The 17,396-nt window shown below is 40.4% G+C and overlaps 2 non-coding genes across 2 annotated transcripts; both read left to right on the top strand.

Annotated features, from left to right (window-relative positions):
* The first annotated feature begins 826 nt into the window (after nucleotides 1-826).
* Nucleotides 827-900, top strand: trnan-guu (transfer RNA asparagine (anticodon GUU)). Its single transcript has one exon. It is a non-coding gene; the product is annotated as a tRNA-Asn (tRNA).
* Nucleotides 901-2,333: 1,433 nt separating this feature from the next.
* Nucleotides 2,334-2,405, top strand: trnaw-cca (transfer RNA tryptophan (anticodon CCA)). Its single transcript has one exon. It is a non-coding gene; the product is annotated as a tRNA-Trp (tRNA).
* Nucleotides 2,406-17,396: the final 14,991 nt, after the last annotated feature.

Here is a 17,396-nt window from a genome sequence, read left to right on the forward strand (position 1 = left end):
GTTTAAACCTCACCTGGAGCAGCCTGGTTTTCTGTCTTGACAAAAAAAAAGCGTTTTGTTCCACAACGGCGTGAAATGATCACGTCTTTCACTCTACTTCTTTCTTGTAATAAAGCAGATCTTGCTAGGTGAGCATTTGCTCCGGTAAATTAGGTCACTTTTCATGTTAACTCACTTCTTCTAAACACAACATTTCCTGGTGCATGTTTTCTCCATGAAAAAAGACATTTTCCCTCACATGATTTCTCGTTTTGTTTCATCAAAGAGTACAGAAAGAAGAAAAAAGGAAAAGTGTCGTAAATGAACTCTGCCGCCCTTGGGAGATGTCAAGCGCATTGGACATGAAAAGTGCCCAATAAAAGCCATTTCTCTTCGTTTCTCTTACAGTCCGGGCTCCTGTTGCGTGTAAAGGAGGCAGCTTGCTCAGCCAGCAGACTCAGGGCTTACTGATGCAGATGGTTCAGAGCGGTGTGTCCAAGCGGCTGTAAAAGAGGAGAATTCTCCCGGCGCCGTAGCTTAGTCGCTTTAAGTATCTGTCTCGCTAACTGGAGATCCTGGCTCCACATCCCAGCTGTGCCTTTCTTCCTGTCTTTTTGTGCAGAAAATAACATTTTGGACAACCGCATAGGGCTTGATTTAGTTTAATGCATGAATGCATTTTCTTTCTGCAACAACTTGTTTTTCAAGAAATTCATACAGCTTGTGAAAAATGAAATGTTATTCTTGGCTATCAGAGCAGAAGGAATATTGCCGACTGGCAAGAAAATGCAAGCAATGTTTATTTTTTGACCGGAAAGGTGCGAATGGAGTAGAGTCTTTCTCGTCAGTCTCTGTGGCGCAATCGGCGAGCGCGTTCGGCTGTTAACTGAAAGGTTGGTGGTTCAAGCCCACCCAGGGACTATCTTCTTATTATTGTCAATGTAAACACTGGCTCCGCTAAAGCCGAAACCTTAACCCTCTTTATATTTGCCGAAAATGCGAGTCTTTTGCCCGTGTCCAACAACAACACTTGAGACCGGGGAAGTCCAATAGTGATCAACACCGCAACTCCCCAGACAACCATATTCACCCATGGAAAAGTATCTTTGAAGGGCTGGCGGGCGATATCATTTATACTCCTGTTGCGTCCTCTGCTAAAATAGTTAAAAATACAACGCGGAATTGTTTGAGAATTTGACAAGCATTGTTGCGTTAGCACTGTGAAGTTGGATGTTGATATTTTGATATATTTACCTTCATTTTAACATAAATATAAACATAAATGCTGTACAATCTATGCTGTACAATCAAACACAGTTATATTTTGGGTCTCGTGCTGATCGTCCTGTGGATCCAAAAGAAAATGTTAAAGCTGATACATTTTCGATTGTAATTTGCATCTAGCTACAATGTCCCTGGAAAAGAGATTTTATTCGTTGCGTGCAATCGCTATCTTTTACTTTACGTATGGTAGTGGAAATAGTTTGAAAAATGTTTTCTAAAGAAGATTGTATTGCCAGTACCTGCCTTTAGCGCTCAGTAGCGATGACGCTGTTGATATAGATGGAGAAGAAATGTAAGATGAATTTATGATCTAAGCTAAAATAGCCCTAACACGCCTCCTGTAACAGAGTTTGTATTCATAGCAAGTAATATTCTTTTTCAAACCCGAACGTTGCGTTTGCATTAAGTGTTATGTAACCATTAGCGGTTTCGGTAGCTTCTGAAGAGCGCACTTTTCCAAACTGAAGCCTATAAGAACATTATTCAAGATGCACCATGGCCCAGAATCATGCATCGGGACAAGGATTAACATCAATTGAAAGTACTCCCAAATAAAAGATTTGACCGAAAATTTGAAAGAGTAGGCAAGTATTAAAACAACACCATAACTTCTTGACTTCCAATCTCTTTCTTGGTTCAGGCTTTGTATAAAAACATGATCAGTGGAGTCATGCCGCGGTTTTGAGTTCAAGCCTCACCTGGAGCAGCCTGGTTTTCTGTCTTGACAGGTAAACAGTGTTTTGTGTTATTTGCTAAATGGAGAGAGGATTCTGTGTTAATTGTGCTCCTCCTGGGAGAGGTCAAGATGAGAAGTTCACGAGGCTGGTGGTAAATATCCTGTCCAGGAATATCGGGGCTGTAGGGGGTCAGATCTGTAGATGTAGTAAACACATCAGTGGAGACGGTGTCTCTGCTCTCTGTGAGAGAGCCGGGCGGAAAGAATAATCTGTGGTCTGGGAAGAAGAGACCCTCGTTGGAAGAGCGGCGCTCCTCACAGGAGAGAATGAAAAAAACTTTTTCAGGGACGCTGATTGTTCTCTTTGGGGGAATTAAAAGTACATGTAGTGAGTGACCTCGTGGCGCAACGGTAGCGCGTCTGACTCCAGATCAGAAGGTTGCGTGTTCAAATCACGTCGAGGTCAGCTGAGGAGTTTGCAGGTGCTGCTGGTGCCGGTCCCGGAAATTACACCACGCAGTCGGGTTTTATCTGTACACCACATAGGTAATCTGAACGAAATAACAGCGCAGTACAGAACACCCCGTCAGGAGCTTATGCAGCGAATCATCATGAACACGACAAGAGAAAAGGCACACTGCATATCCGCGAAACATCACGCCCGGCTTTAGAGACCATGACATCGGAGAATGGAAGCTTCAGACCTCCTTTTTGTTACAGGTTCAAGCAAACCTGAAAGTTAGGGAGTGTTTGGTCTCTTTTGTTTGAAAAAGTGTCTGAAGCCTGTAATTATAATTTGCCCTTTTTTAATTGTGGTTGAAATCCACTCCCATGTACCAAGACCTTACAGTATATTCATGTTTACTTAAATGACTAACGCCATTGGACATTAGTTGGTGTTTTTTTTTTTGTAACGATTTGCTATTTCATGCAGGAAAGAAAGGAACCCAGACCCAACGTTTGCTTTCAGGTGCGGTTTATTTACATAACGGACATCTATTTCTGAGGAGCCTAATTTAAATCACACAACCCCGGTAGAAGTCGAATCGACAATCTAATAAACCGAAATCAGACGCGTTATCCATTAAACCACTTGCCCATCACGTAAATGAATTGCACCATGGTGAGTTCAGCGCCGCCCCTAGTAATATCCCACCCCCATCTTACATTTCTACGTGAGAAACGTGTTTTCTACATTTTTATCATTTTTAAAAAATCATCACTTTTAAGCAGACATAGCCTTTGTGTGTCGCTCTGAATTTCTAATTGATTTAGAATTCCAAGAAAAAAGCGTTTTGTTCCACAACGGCGTTAAATGATCACGTCTTTCACTCTACTTCTTTTTTGTAGTAAAGCAGACCCTGCTGGGTGAGTATTTGCTCTGGTAAATTAGGTCACGGATCATGTTAACTCACTTCTGCTAAACACAACATTTCCTGGTGCATGTTTTCTCCATGCCCTCCCCCCTGATTGTAAGAACGTCTCACAATTCTGACACCCAGGTGTGAAAGACAATGTAACACACTATCAAAATCCTGAAGTACAGTAAGAAATTTTAAATGTACCATTTTTTAAATATGACCCTCTGAACACGGCACCCACTGGGCAAAAGACGTATAATATACGTCTATTAAACGCATACTTTAGACGTCTAAATGTGGTCCGCAATTCATTAAGTCATTAATGTATTATATTTATTACACACGTGTAAATTAATGACTGCGAAAATAATTTACTTCGTACACTGTGCAGAGTGCCGTATACTCCTAGTTGCGGCACACACGATATATACAGTAAAAAGCCTCAGGCACTGTGTTAGATGTGTTTTCGACGTTATATATGCGTTTATTCATGTCGTCGATTTTACGGTTGCAATTCGACGTTGATTATAAGTCGCGGCGACGTACATATACGTATAGCCGTATTTTCGCCGTGAATATACCTATATTCGACGAATCAAGGCCCACTGGGCAGGTCAGCATACATTAGGAAAAAAGTATGGTTCAAATTGCAATGACACGAACTGTTGAGAAAATCATGACCTGGCCGATATTTGTAGGGAATAAGATGTTTTGCACATGTCGAACTATAACAGATAAACATTGAGCTCCTTAGTAAATATCACCGGGAATGTCCAAAAAAGACGAACATCAGTAGCTTCAAGGAAACTTAGACTCGCACATGGAGTTTTATCTTCGAATAGAGGGTGGGGGAATTCATTTATACTCCCGTTGCTCTTTGCACGGGAGTGTGTCTTTGTACAGCTGTTAAACAAAGGGCTGGTGGTCAGGGACGCGCTTCGGATTGTTTCGATGTAAACACAATCTCCGCTAAAAGCCCTCTTGAACTTTGCAGGAAATGTGCGTGTTTTAAACCATTTTCACGTGTGGAATTTTATCTTCAGCTGGCCGTAGTTAGAATGCCTTATACACCCGTTGTGTATCCTTAGCAAAAATATTTTAAAATTATAACACAGAGTTGTTGGAGAACTTGACAATCCTTGACAATCATTATTAAATGAGCACAGTACAAATGTACATTGATATTTTTGTTGTATGTACTTTAATTTTAAAATATATAAACATAATTGTGCTGATATGGATGTTCATTTGAAGGATTTGAGGAATCTATAAAGGATGTCAGAACAACCAAAGAAACATTTGGGCATCTGCATATTTGTAAAGATTAAAGAGCACCGTAAGTGTGAAGTTTGCACACACAAGAGAAGAAATCAGTTTCAATGCACGTCATTAAACTGATGGTGTGCTTATCAATCGTGCATAAAAGGTGTATAGCAGAGGATGGCTTTGATCCATCGATCGTGGGGTTATGGACCCGGCACGCTTCTGCTGCGCCACTCAGCTATGTTTAATACAACTGCTTTTGCACCTGAGATGAAAAGTTTCAACGGTAAACGCAGACGTCACTGAGCACTTGGTCTTTTGTAGTACAAATCATCACACGCTGCTCTACATGAGCGTGTCTTCAAGATCGTTGAGAACCAAAGCTTCTGCCTTCCTGGCTACTGATTCTTTCTTCGTTAATTCCCAAATCTTCAATGAGAATTAGTGAAACGAAAACCAAACACATGTACACACTCGCGTCCTAGCGTGAAAGAAAAATGATGGAAGCGTTTGAGAAATAACAAACGTAGTCTGAACAGCTCCAGCCTATCAACTGCTCTACAAAGTGATCGCTACCTCCACACCCAGTTTATAACACTGAAAATGATTCAGGAAGCCCAGCAAAGTTCTAAAAACAGCGGTTGAAAAGCGTCTAGATACATAAAATGACAATTTCTCAAAAGTAAAATCTTCATCTTTTAAATATTGTCATCCATATATTTTCGTTTTTCTCTTTTTTACATAACACGCTTTCGAGAAATAGTGTCTTGTAATGAAGGCTGCATTAGAAAATGTGTATCTAAATTAAAATCGGGTTTATTACTTCTGCGTTTTTCAGCTTTCTTAGCGCTTGGGTCTCGATTCAGATATTGCAATGAAAGCAACAGGGGAGTAAGTTTTGCTTTTCTTAATCAAAGGTGATCTGCTCACAAGGAAGTATAAAAACTTTAGCGTTTACATTTTGAAGACCGCAAATTGTCGAAACAATATTGCTTCATAAGCTAATAAGTAACGTTTCTGAGCACGCATTGTATTACTAATGCTGTTATTAATTAAAAAAAGCTTAAATTCACATAATAGAATTTGGACGGCTCAAAGTAGTCTATTCCTTGTACAACTTTACTTGCCCGCTGAGTAGAGTTTAAAGCAACGGCAGCAGATGTAGCAGTAATAGCAACAACGTGGTTAGAGTGTCACAATACACTATGAAAGAATTGCGGCTTCAGATCGTTTTGTTCCGTTGAAGCTGCCTACAGGCTCCGATTTGCTGACATTGGCTGTGATCTTTTTCATGAAATTCTTCACATATTTAAAATATTTAATTCGGGTTCGCCTAATACACGGTGCAAACAGTACCTGCAGCAGAATGCTGTGGCACATGAAGTCGTTTTGTTTATCGTTTGTAAGGATTGAGGAGCGTACTACAAATCGAGGAAGTGAAAAGACAATTAAACAGGAGTCACTTTTTGGATTGCTAATCCATTGTGCTCTGCTCGTCTAGGTTCAAATCCCATCCTTGTCATGGTTAAGGCCTGAGACGTGTGTGTTTTTTTCTAAACGGTGTCTGCATTTGTTTCCTCTTTTACTCCTGTAAACTCAGGATTTTTTTTCCTTGGTGGCAACAATACGCTTCTGCAATACAGTAAATCGTAGACTCCGCTTTCAAATTAGCTGCACCAGGCATTCGGATACAGAAAAACACAGGGATTTAAAATTCAGGAATATGAATGGCCAATTGTTTACAGCTAGGGTTTTCACGTTTTCTTATTTAGCGATTTGTGTATCAATCTTTTAACAATTCATTAAAATGCTAACAATATGTAAAATCAAAACAACAGCACCGTAAAATGCTGGGGAGACAGGTAGTTGTTTTTCCAATCAAATACCAATCTCTAATGCTGTGTGTGAGAGCTTACGTACCTTTCCTTTTCTCACATTTTCTGACAACTATTCCAAAGGGGCACTCTGTCAGCTCCTAATACTTTTTAAAAGTCTGCCTGCATGTTTGATTATTGTCGTTTTATTTAGAAAAAGTTCAATATTGATCATAACTAAAGAAAATTAGGATCACGAATAAAAAAAGGGCTGAAGATGCGAGTCGCTCTTGAATCAGAGCTGGGCGACACGGGCTTCTGTTCTAATATGATTGTACGAGAAGCAGGAGGAATCTCTTCTCTCCTATGGAGCATGAGCTGAATCAGGAGTGAGACATTTCGTATGCTCGTGTATATGTTAACGCATGACCTACATCGTAAAACTAAATTAAAAGCTAACATTAAGTTGTCAAAGACATTCATTTATATACAAACAAGAGACAGACATAGTAATGATTCTACATTAACATGTCCTACACTGATCAGACTAATTGAAATGTATGAAAGCCCGTTTCCGCCAGGGAGTTACAAAAAAACGTGCTATGGTATCGCAGAATTCCAACTAAGTAACTCAGAATTGCGACTTAGTAACTCACAACTCCGACTTTATATTTCACATTTGCAACTTCGAAATAGCCCATATTTAATTGTCTGTCATTTCGTTATTGTGACGGATTCGGGTTCTAGGGCTTGTGCCTTCGCCGCTCCCACTCTAGTTCGTGGCTCACTGCATTGGCTCGAACCCAGGTCTTGCCAGCTGAGCTAAAGAACACTTTCTTTAGTCCCGGCGGCCAGCATCCCTGTTATGCGCAGGGGAGGGCGGTGCTGTCATCACTGCAACCAGATCGTACAAATTGTATGTCGCAAAGGAACAAGTAATAGGTTTATTCCATGCTGAAAAAAAGAAGAAAGAAAACACAACGTTTCAGCCGAAACGTGTTTTCTTTCTTCTTTTTTTCAACATGGAATAAACCTATTACTTGTTCATTTGCAGCCTACGCATGCTGACGCAGCTACCCACCTGAACTACAAATTGTATGTCGGCCGTTCCGTTACACTATATTGATGAATCGTACAAGATCATAGGATCTATAGGCCTGATGACTTGTCTTGTACAGTGCCCTGATAAAAATCAAATTTAATTACATTATTTTTTATGGAATCCCATTTCCGCCAGTGAGGCTTCCATAGTACCCGGATGGAATAGTGGCCGGTGGGCTTTTAAAAAAAAAATATTGAAACACCAGAAATACAAAAACGGAGACAGAATATGAAATAAGATACAGAAATAGACACTTCACATCCAGAGGAATTCACAATTATTAAATCTGAAACTTATACTTTTTACATATTTCCATTGTATGTCCTTTTTTACTTAAAAAAGAAACTCTTCTTTAGCTCAGCTAGCAAGGCCTGGGTTCGAGCCAATACAGTGAGGCACGAAGTAGGGTGGGAGCGGCGAAGGCACAAGAATCCGTTACAATAACAAAAGGACAGACAATGAAATATGGGCTATTTCGAAGTCGCAAACGTGAGATATAAAGTCAAAATTCTGAGTTTTTAGGTCACAATTCTAAGATTCTAAGTCACAATTCTGAGATACCATAGTGCGTTTTTTTTTACTCCCTGGCGGAAACGAGCTTCCATTGGTTCTCAGTGCTGCGAAGCAAAAGCAATCTCTGGAAAATCAGACAAATTATTATCAGATCATGTCAAAAGCTGATCAGTATTTCTTTACTGGGAAGCAAAGAAATGCTTGTATTACACATTTTAATGTGAATGCAATTACACGTGAAAAATAGTAAAATTATTTTCATTGCGGTACATGTTGATAGAACACCCCCCTCGATAAATGAAAGTGTGGACGGACTTGTCGCATGTTCCGTACTCTGTCTGGCAACGAGTTTAACACACTGTCCTCGGAAATTAGAAACTAATTGAACAATAAATTCATCTGAGCCAAATCTACTCGTGTGGGTGATTTAATTCTGTCTAAATTGAGTGGAACTCCTCCGCTGAGGTCGGATACACACGGGAAAGTGTTCAGGCGGCTTCACGGAGTCCCGCCTCAGACTGGAAGCAGGTTCTAATTAGACGCTGAGAACAATCCGGGTCTCTGTGTGTAATTGATTGTGTTGATTGAGCGGTAGTGTGACCAGGTGTGTGGTAGCAGGTCCTGCCAGTATAAAAACCTAGTCACCGCGCTCACACTTTATGCTCTCTTGCTTCAACACAGTTTGGTGGTTTACTTTTCTTACTCCTGTAGCAGTTTAGCGGGACGTCAATTTGGCGATGCACTCGTTTCTCTTTGTGCTGTGCCTGTGCGCAGGGGCTGGGCTCCCCGCACTGATCTCAGCCGGCTGGCTGGCTGGGACTCTCGGGAATTAGCGGTCCAGGCCGACTTCCCGGCTGTCGAAGACGCAGCCCAGTCCTTAGTTAGTCATAGAAGAAAACAGAGAAGAGGTCGGAGTGGCCTCTGTAGTTCATCAACGATCCAGTCAGGCAGTACTGCTCTGTAAAGCACAGTTCGTTCACATCGATTGGCTTTTTTTTGCCTTCATTCGTGCAAGTAGTAAAAGCAGACGCCCCTATTCTGCCGTGACCCGGATTCGAACCGGGGTTGTTGCGGCCACAACGCAAAGTACCGACCACTATACGATCACGGCGAGTTACAGAGGCACACACAGCTCTGACCTTTTCCGCCCCTGAATAGGATTGGTGAATTGAATAGCATTCAATTCACATCGAATATCACTGGCGAAGCTCAGCGCTGGGCCACTGGGCACGGTTTCGCACCGTTTCCGTAGTATACTGGTTATCACGTTCGCCCCACAGGCGAAAGGTCCCCGGTTCGAAACAGATCGGCTTCTTTTGTCGCCACGCACACTGTTTGGGGATTCGCCTAGTGCTGTGATCGAACAGACCCACTCACCTCTTAGTGTGGTGGGATCTGCACAGTGCATGTCGCAGCGCTTCCTGCTTTCACTTCAATGCGCATCCTTATGTCGAGTCGTGTGCCGTGCAGATGCTTTGAAAGCAAGAGCAATGAAAAGGTGTATGGCGCTGTGAAAGGAAACACAGAGAAGTGAAAGCCAGTCCTTTCTCTAAGGATGTAGAAGAAGAGCGACTCCCCGTCAGGGAATCGAACCGCAGTTTCCCGCGTGACAGGCAGGGATACTCACCACTATACTAACGAGGAAGACATCACTCTTTTCGACCACCGGCATCGTGTCCCGACCCACCGTGCTGGAAGCCGACGCGTGCTGTGATTCCTTTACAGAGCAGAGGTGACAACCGAGGAGCCGAGAGATCATTTCAGCATTTGGCAGCAATACAGCATTTCGAAAACACAAACGACCAACTCGGAATGACTTGCCTTTAACGCTTTTCAAAGCTATCTTTGTGCCAGACGACTGCGCCGCCTAGCAGATACAAATGGGTTGTGGCATGAAAATGCAAGCGATGTTTATTTTTTGACCGGATAGGTGCGAATGGAGAACATCCTCATTTGTCAGTCTCTGTGGCGCAATCGGCGAGAGCGTTCTGCTATTAACTGTAAGGTTGGTGATTCACCCCCACCCAGGGATTCTCTCCTTAATGTTGTCAATGTAAACACTGTCTCCGCTCAATCCGAAATCTTAACTCACTTTATATTTGCAGAAAATGCGAGTCTTTTGCTCGTGTCCAACAACAACACTTGAGACCGGGGAAGTCCAATAGTGATCAACACCGCAACTCCCCAGAAAACCATATTCACCCATGGAAAGTATCTTTGAATGGCTGGCGGGAGATATCATTTATACTCCTGTTGCGTCCTCTGCTAAAATCGTTTAGAAATACAACGCGGAATTGTTTGAGGACTTGACAAGCATTGTTACGTCAGCACTGTGAAGTTGGATGTTGATATTTTGATATATTTACCTTAATTTTAACATAAATATAAACATAAATGCTGTACAATCTATGCTGTACAATCAAACACAATTATATTTTGAGTCTCATGCTGGTTCCAAAAGAAAATTTTAAAGCTGATACATTTTCGATTGGAATTTGCATCTAGCTGCAATCGGTATCTTTTACTTTATGTATGGTAGTGGAAATATATTTTTTAAATGTTTTCTAAAGAAGATCTCATGAAGTATTGCCAGGACCTGCCTTTAGTGCTCAGTAGCGATAACACTGTTGATATAGACAGAGAAGAACTGTAAGATGAATTGATGATCTAAGCTAAAATAGCCCTAACACCCCTCCTGTAACAGAGTTTGTATTCATAGCAAGTAATATTCTTTTTCAAACCCGAACGTTGCTTTTGCATTAAGTGTTATGTACAGATGCAGCCATTCAAAATGCGTGAGGTATTTCGCGGCATACCCCGGTGGGCGTGTCACAGTATCACGCGGTATGACGCAGTTAACGTGGTGTCACGTGGTTAACTATCCGGCGTCGCCTTGTAAAACCGCCAGGGGGAGCTTAACCTCTCATGTACAGCATTTGAGCCTTTAATTTTGAACTGTGTATTACAGCATGTTAATCATCAGTCATTAAAATGTTGGTATATTTTATGAAAGCAAGATTGCTCAGTTGGACAAAAGTACACAGCCTACCTTTATCATAAATATTTATGCATCAAAGCCTTTACTGAAGATATTACTAATAGTATTAATAATGGATGACTTTAGACAAGCTGTATACTCAAAGTATAATTTCTTTAGCACATTTGTACAAGCACTTGGAATCTGTCCAAGCCATACTTTGTCAGGCATTTTGTTTTACTTCAACGGGCATAAAAACTTCCTTGCTTTTAACAGGGCGTTTCATAATTTCTAACTACGAAAATGATTTAAAATGCGACACTTATCATTCAACTAGAGCTTAAAATATCACAAGGATCCTCAAGAGCACAGCAAAGAGTGTATTAAAAGACACTTGTATTTATCAACGCTTTCTTTTCCGTATACCAGATTTTATGGAACCACTTCAGAGGGGTGTCAGCCAGTCAGATTCCAGGATTCGGCACTTTAAAGGAAAAATACACACCGGTATTCCATTTCTCCCTAACGATTTTAAGCATCGAAGTATTTAACTAGCATGTGAAATAGCGTGTGAAAAAGTGGTAGTTTTAAGCTTTTCTGCTAATATAATATGGAATCGATATTGATTTAAATCGTGTTCTGATTTAAATCGCAAACGCGTGTTTAATTATATGTGTTTTTTAATCATAATCAGGCTAATGCAACATAAATTGATACAGTATCTTTGACTTCTAAGCATCTTAATAAACTTTCAGCATAGCTTTCTACCCGTCAAGATTTATATTTCTTGGGATTTTGGGATCAAACGTGGAAGGATTAGATTATAATCGTTTTTATTTGTCAAATACGTGATTGTATTTCTGAATGTTATGTGACACCTACAGTAGTTCACTGCTTTAAATACATCGAATTAAGAAAGTTATGTGTAGCACTTTAGATCTTTTTTCTGAACCAGGGAAAATCTGATCATGTTTCTCTATAACAATAATAAAAAAAACTTTATTTTACATATCGCCTTTAAAAGTGGCATCTCAAAGCAATACAGTAGATCGAAAAACAGTTAAAAGGGACCAGATTAAATACCAGACAATCGCAAACGCATTTTCAATAAAATTATTTTATTCATTCAGCAGTTTGTGAGAGGAACATCCAGCAGGGAGAGACACACACACCGGTTTTCATTGACAAAATTGTTTTTTTTCAATTCCTTTTGTCTAACAGGAATGTTTTGTTTGTGGACAAACTGTTAGACAAGAGGAAAAGACCGCCTCCTCCTACGAAGCATTAATCGCGTATCTAAGGAAAATTGCAGTATACCTTTGTTCATGCACATCATTATACAGTACAGTATCTCAATTTGTATTTCGATAAAAAAAATCGTTTGCCCAGCCACTACTGTTGTTATTGTTTTTATCCTGTAAAGCGTTTTCTTTTTCTGCGTTTTCCATTTCCTTTTTCTGATCACTCGCTTTCTGGATACACATCTCACCTGTCCTGTTCTTTGTTTTCCTGGTTTGCTGATTATGCCTGCTGCGGTCCACTCCTACCCTCACACCTAAAGAATACTATTTTAAATTTCTTGGCGCAGTTCATTAACCCTTGTATGTGCTGTCCGCGCCCAAAATGCAATTAAAAAAAAGTAAAAAACCGCGCTCAAAATGCAATTTAGAGCTTAATAAGATACACTCCACAGGCAAAATTAAAGACAAAATTAAAGACGATTAAAATCTGTAATCTTTCCACTTGTACTGTGAGTCATCGGACAGTTTCTGCTTTGTGTAAGGATGGTGAGAAAGCTGTGTTCAATGTATTTAAGGGACTCAGAAGTAAAAGAAGATGCTTCATATTGCGTGACTAATTTTAAAAACCAAGTTATAAATGCAGACGCTCCCTCGGTGCCGCGCCGGGTGTAAATATCAAAGTATACATTCCCAACAAGAATTGTACCCATCTGTCATGCAAATAAAACACCTTGAATTGAATTGAGGGAGAGATGGGGGTAGTGGGACAGAGATACTGTAGACAGACTCAAGGCAAATAAGATACTTATGGGTACGCAGACATTCACGACAGCAACATACGAAACGTTTGCACGTACTGTATAGTTAAGTTATTACTTGGTTTTCAAAGTGCAACGAAATACAATATTGTTGTTGCTGCTGTTCTGGTTGTTTTTATCCTGTAAAGCGTTTTGAGAAGCCACCTTTAAAGGCGATATATACTGTAAAACCACTGATTCTTATGGAATGTGTTCCGCGGGAGATTCAAATTTTTATTTATTTATTTTTTAATCGCGTATCTTAGGAAATCTCAGTATAACTTTGTTCATGAACAGTGGCATGTTACATTATCATTCGTTTTTTTAACAAGGCTCGCCAGCTAATGTGAATCGAAACCTGTCTTGCTAGCTTTTAAAGTCGTGCATGTGTAAACTGTACTAGAGGGCATGCAAGTTACTCTGCCCCTTTCAGCGGCAGGGAGTCCCTCTGCTGCAACACACAGCAGACAGAACGGGAGACTATTGCCTTTCATATCTGACACCAGTGAAGTAAAAGGGGTGTCTAAAGGGGTGATTTTAGACCACATTTTAGTTACTTTATTTTGTTTACTTTTAACATTTCTGTAATTTACAGTAGATGTCACAATAGAAGCCCGAAGCCTATTATACTCAGTCTAGCCTTGGATCCTCTGAGTCCCTTGACTCAGTTATTGCATATTAATTTCTTGAGATACGCGATTCCATATTATATTCCCTTTTAATCAAATTCTAAAAGTATGCTTGTTGACTCCGGTATCGCGTTACTTAAAGACTTCGATGCTTAAAATGTTTAGGGAGAAATGGAATACTGGTGTGTATGTTTTCTTTAAAGTACCGAGACCAGCCATATACTGAACGTTTAAGTTCCAAAATTAATATCGTTTATGGACTTCACACGCGTTGCAGTATGCTCCTATTCTTTTTATGCTCAGGCACTAAAATCTCCCTTCTGCTTTGTGTAAGGATGGTATCAAGAGCAATCTTAAGTGGTGAGAAAGCTGTGTTCAATGTATTTAAGGGACTCAAAAGTAAAAGAAGATGCTTCATATTGCTTGACTAATTTTAAAAACCAAGTTATAAATGCAGACGCTCCCTCGGTGCCGCGCCGGGTGTAAATATCAAAGTATACATTCCCAACAAGAATTGTACCCATCTGTCATGCAAATAAAACACCTTGAATTGAATTGAGGGAGAGATGGGGGTAGTGGGACAGAGATACTGTAGACAGACTCAAGGCAAATAAGATACTTATGGGTACGCAGACATTCACGACAGCAACATACGAAACGTTTGCACGTACTGTATAGTTAAGTTATTACTTGGTTTTCAAAGTGCAACGAAATACAATATTGTTGTTGCTGCTGTTCTGGTTGTTTTTATCCTGTAAAGCGTTTTGAGAAGCCACCTTTAAAGGCGATATATACTGTAAAACCACTGATTCTTATGGAATGTGTTCCGCGGGAGATTCAAATTTTTATTTATTTATTTTTTAATCGCGTATCTTAGGAAATCTCAGTATAACTTTGTTCATGAACAGTGGCATGTTACATTATCATTCGTTTTTTTAACAAGGCTCGCCAGCTAATGTGAATCGAAACCTGTCTTGCTAGCTTTTAAAGTCGTGCATGTGTAAACTGTACTAGAGGGCATGCAAGTTACTCTGCCCCTTTCAGCGGCAGGGAGTCCCTCTGCTGCAACACACAGCAGACAGAACGGGAGACTATTGCCTTTCATATCTGACACCAGTGAAGTAAAAGGGGTGTCTAAAGGGGTGATTTTAGACCACATTTTAGTTACTTTATTTTGTTTACTTTTAACATTTCTGTAATTTACAGTAGATGTCACAATAGAAGCCCGAAGCCTATTATACTCAGTCTAGCCTTGGATCCTCTGAGTCCCTTGACTCAGTTATTGCATATTAATTTCTTGAGATACGCGATTCCATATTATATTCCCTTTTAATCAAATTCTAAAAGTATGCTTGTTGACTCCGGTATCGCGTTACTTAAAGACTTCGATGCTTAAAATGTTTAGGGAGAAATGGAATACTGGTGTGTATGTTTTCTTTAAAGTACCGAGACCAGCCATATACTGAACGTTTAAGTTCCAAAATTAATATCGTTTATGGACTTCACACGCGTTGCAGTATGCTCCTATTCTTTTTATGCTCAGGCACTAAAATCTCCCTTCTGCTTTGTGTAAGGATGGTATCAAGAGCAATCTTAAGTGGTGAGAAAGCTGTGTTCAATGTATTTAAGGGACTCAAAAGTAAAAGAAGATGCTTCATATTGCTTGACTAATTTTAAAAACCAAGTTATAAATGCAGACGCTCCCTCGGTGCGCTGCTCTGGTGCGCCGGCTGTTACACAGTGCCTGTCTGCCGTAAGCGTTACAATATACATACCCAACACTGCTTGTACCCATCTGTCATGCAAATAAAACACCTTGAATTGAATTGAATTGAGGGGAGAGGGGGGGAATACTAAAGCCAATACTGGCTCAATACCCTCAATGGGCTTTGACGTGCTAATGCGTTGGTTTAACAGTCCGGGTGTGGCAGGCTTCCAATGTCAACTCGACTCGATTGGAAGACAATGAACGTATTTTAGCCCTAAATGAATTAATAGCAAACATGGTTTACATAAAATACATTTTTCCAAGAAAGTTTATAATAATACGATCTATAGTTGAAATCTGAGCCTACTTTAAAAATAAAGGAAAAGCATTTTCAGAGAGTAATCATGCTGTGTTTATTTAGAAAAAGCGATTAGGTTTACGAGCAATCTAATTACCTATTCGCTTAAAACGCTATTAAAAATTTACTCTGTTGCACACACACACACAATAGAAGCAGGCACCGCTGTCAGAAGGGAAGATATGTTCAAAATATCGCAAATATCGATCATGTTGCGATATTTTGAAATATAAAAGTCAATTGATTGTCCATAATATCGCTATTCTATTTTTTCGAAGAAATGTTTGTTAAAAGAAAAGACCAGCACCAGCTGGATTCGAAAACACAACCTGTCAGCTGGTAGTCACGTCTACAAGACAGCTCACATGAACAGGCAGGCGAAACAGCCCTACACAGCCCTGTCGCAGCACACGAATACCATTATTAAATTCTTTAGATACGCGATTCCATATTATATTCCCTTTTAATCAAATTCTAAAAGTATGCTTGTTGACTCCGGTATCGCGTTAGTTAAAGACTTCGAAGCTTAAAATGTTTAGGGAGAAATGGAATACTGGTGTGTATTTTTTTCTTTAAAGTACCAAGACCAGCTATACACTGTATGTTTATGTTCCAAAATTAATATCGTTTATGACCTTCACACGCGTTACAGTATGCTCCTATTCTTTTTATGCTCAGCTACTAAGATTTCCCTTCAGTGGTAAAATTCAATACCTACAACGGGCACAGCAAAGACGTTTACTGTCTTTCTACGACAGACCAACGGACCACGAGTGCCCCTGTCAGTCAACCAATCACGTACTGCGGTGCCCCGCGTCATCTTGCGTCATACTGAGCGACGTCACCTGCGGTACGTGTCTGTAACGCGCACTTTGAATGGCTGCATCTGTAACCATTAGCGGTTTCGGTAGCTTCTGAAGAGCGCACTTTTCCAAACTGAAGCCTATAAGAACATTATTCAAGACGCACCATGGCCCAGAATCGTTCGTCGGGACTAGGTTAAACATCAATTGAAAGTACTCCAAAATAAAAGATTTGACAGAAAAATTAAAAGTGTAGGCAAGTATTAAAACAACACCATAACTTCTTGACTTCCAATCTCTTTCCTGGTTCAGGCCATGTAAAATGACATAATCAGTGGAGTCATGCCGAGGTTGTGAGTTTAAGCCTCACCTGGAGCAGCCTGGTTTTCTGTCTTGACAGGTAAACTGTGGTTTCTGTTATTTGCTAAATAGAGAGAGGATTCTGTGCTAATTGTTCTCCTCCTGGGAGAGGTCAAGATGAGAAGTTCACGAGGCTGGTGGTAAATATCCTGTCCAGGAATATCGGGGCTGTAGGGGGTCAAATCTATAGATGTAGTGAAGACATAAGTGGAGATGGTGTGTCTGCTATCTGTGTGAGAGCTGGGCAGGAAGAATAATCTGTAGTCTGGGAAGAAGAGACCCTCGTTGGAAGAGTGGCGCTCCTCACAGGAGAGAATGAAAAATAAATCTTTTTCAGGGACGCTGATTTTTCTCTTTGGGGGAGTTAAAAACACGTTTAGCATGTGGCGCAACGGTATCGCGTCTGACTCCAGATTAGAAGCTTGCACGTTCAAATCACGTCGAGGTCAGCTCATTTGTTTGCAGGTTCTGGTGGTACCAAACCTGGAAATTACACCACGCAGTTGAATTTTATCTGTACACCACATAGGT

The sequence above is a fragment of the Atractosteus spatula genome, chromosome 10 (genome assembly GCF_055471065.1).
Source record: "Atractosteus spatula isolate fAtrSpa1 chromosome 10, fAtrSpa1.hap1, whole genome shotgun sequence".
Taxonomy (NCBI): Eukaryota; Metazoa; Chordata; class Actinopteri; order Semionotiformes; family Lepisosteidae; genus Atractosteus; species Atractosteus spatula.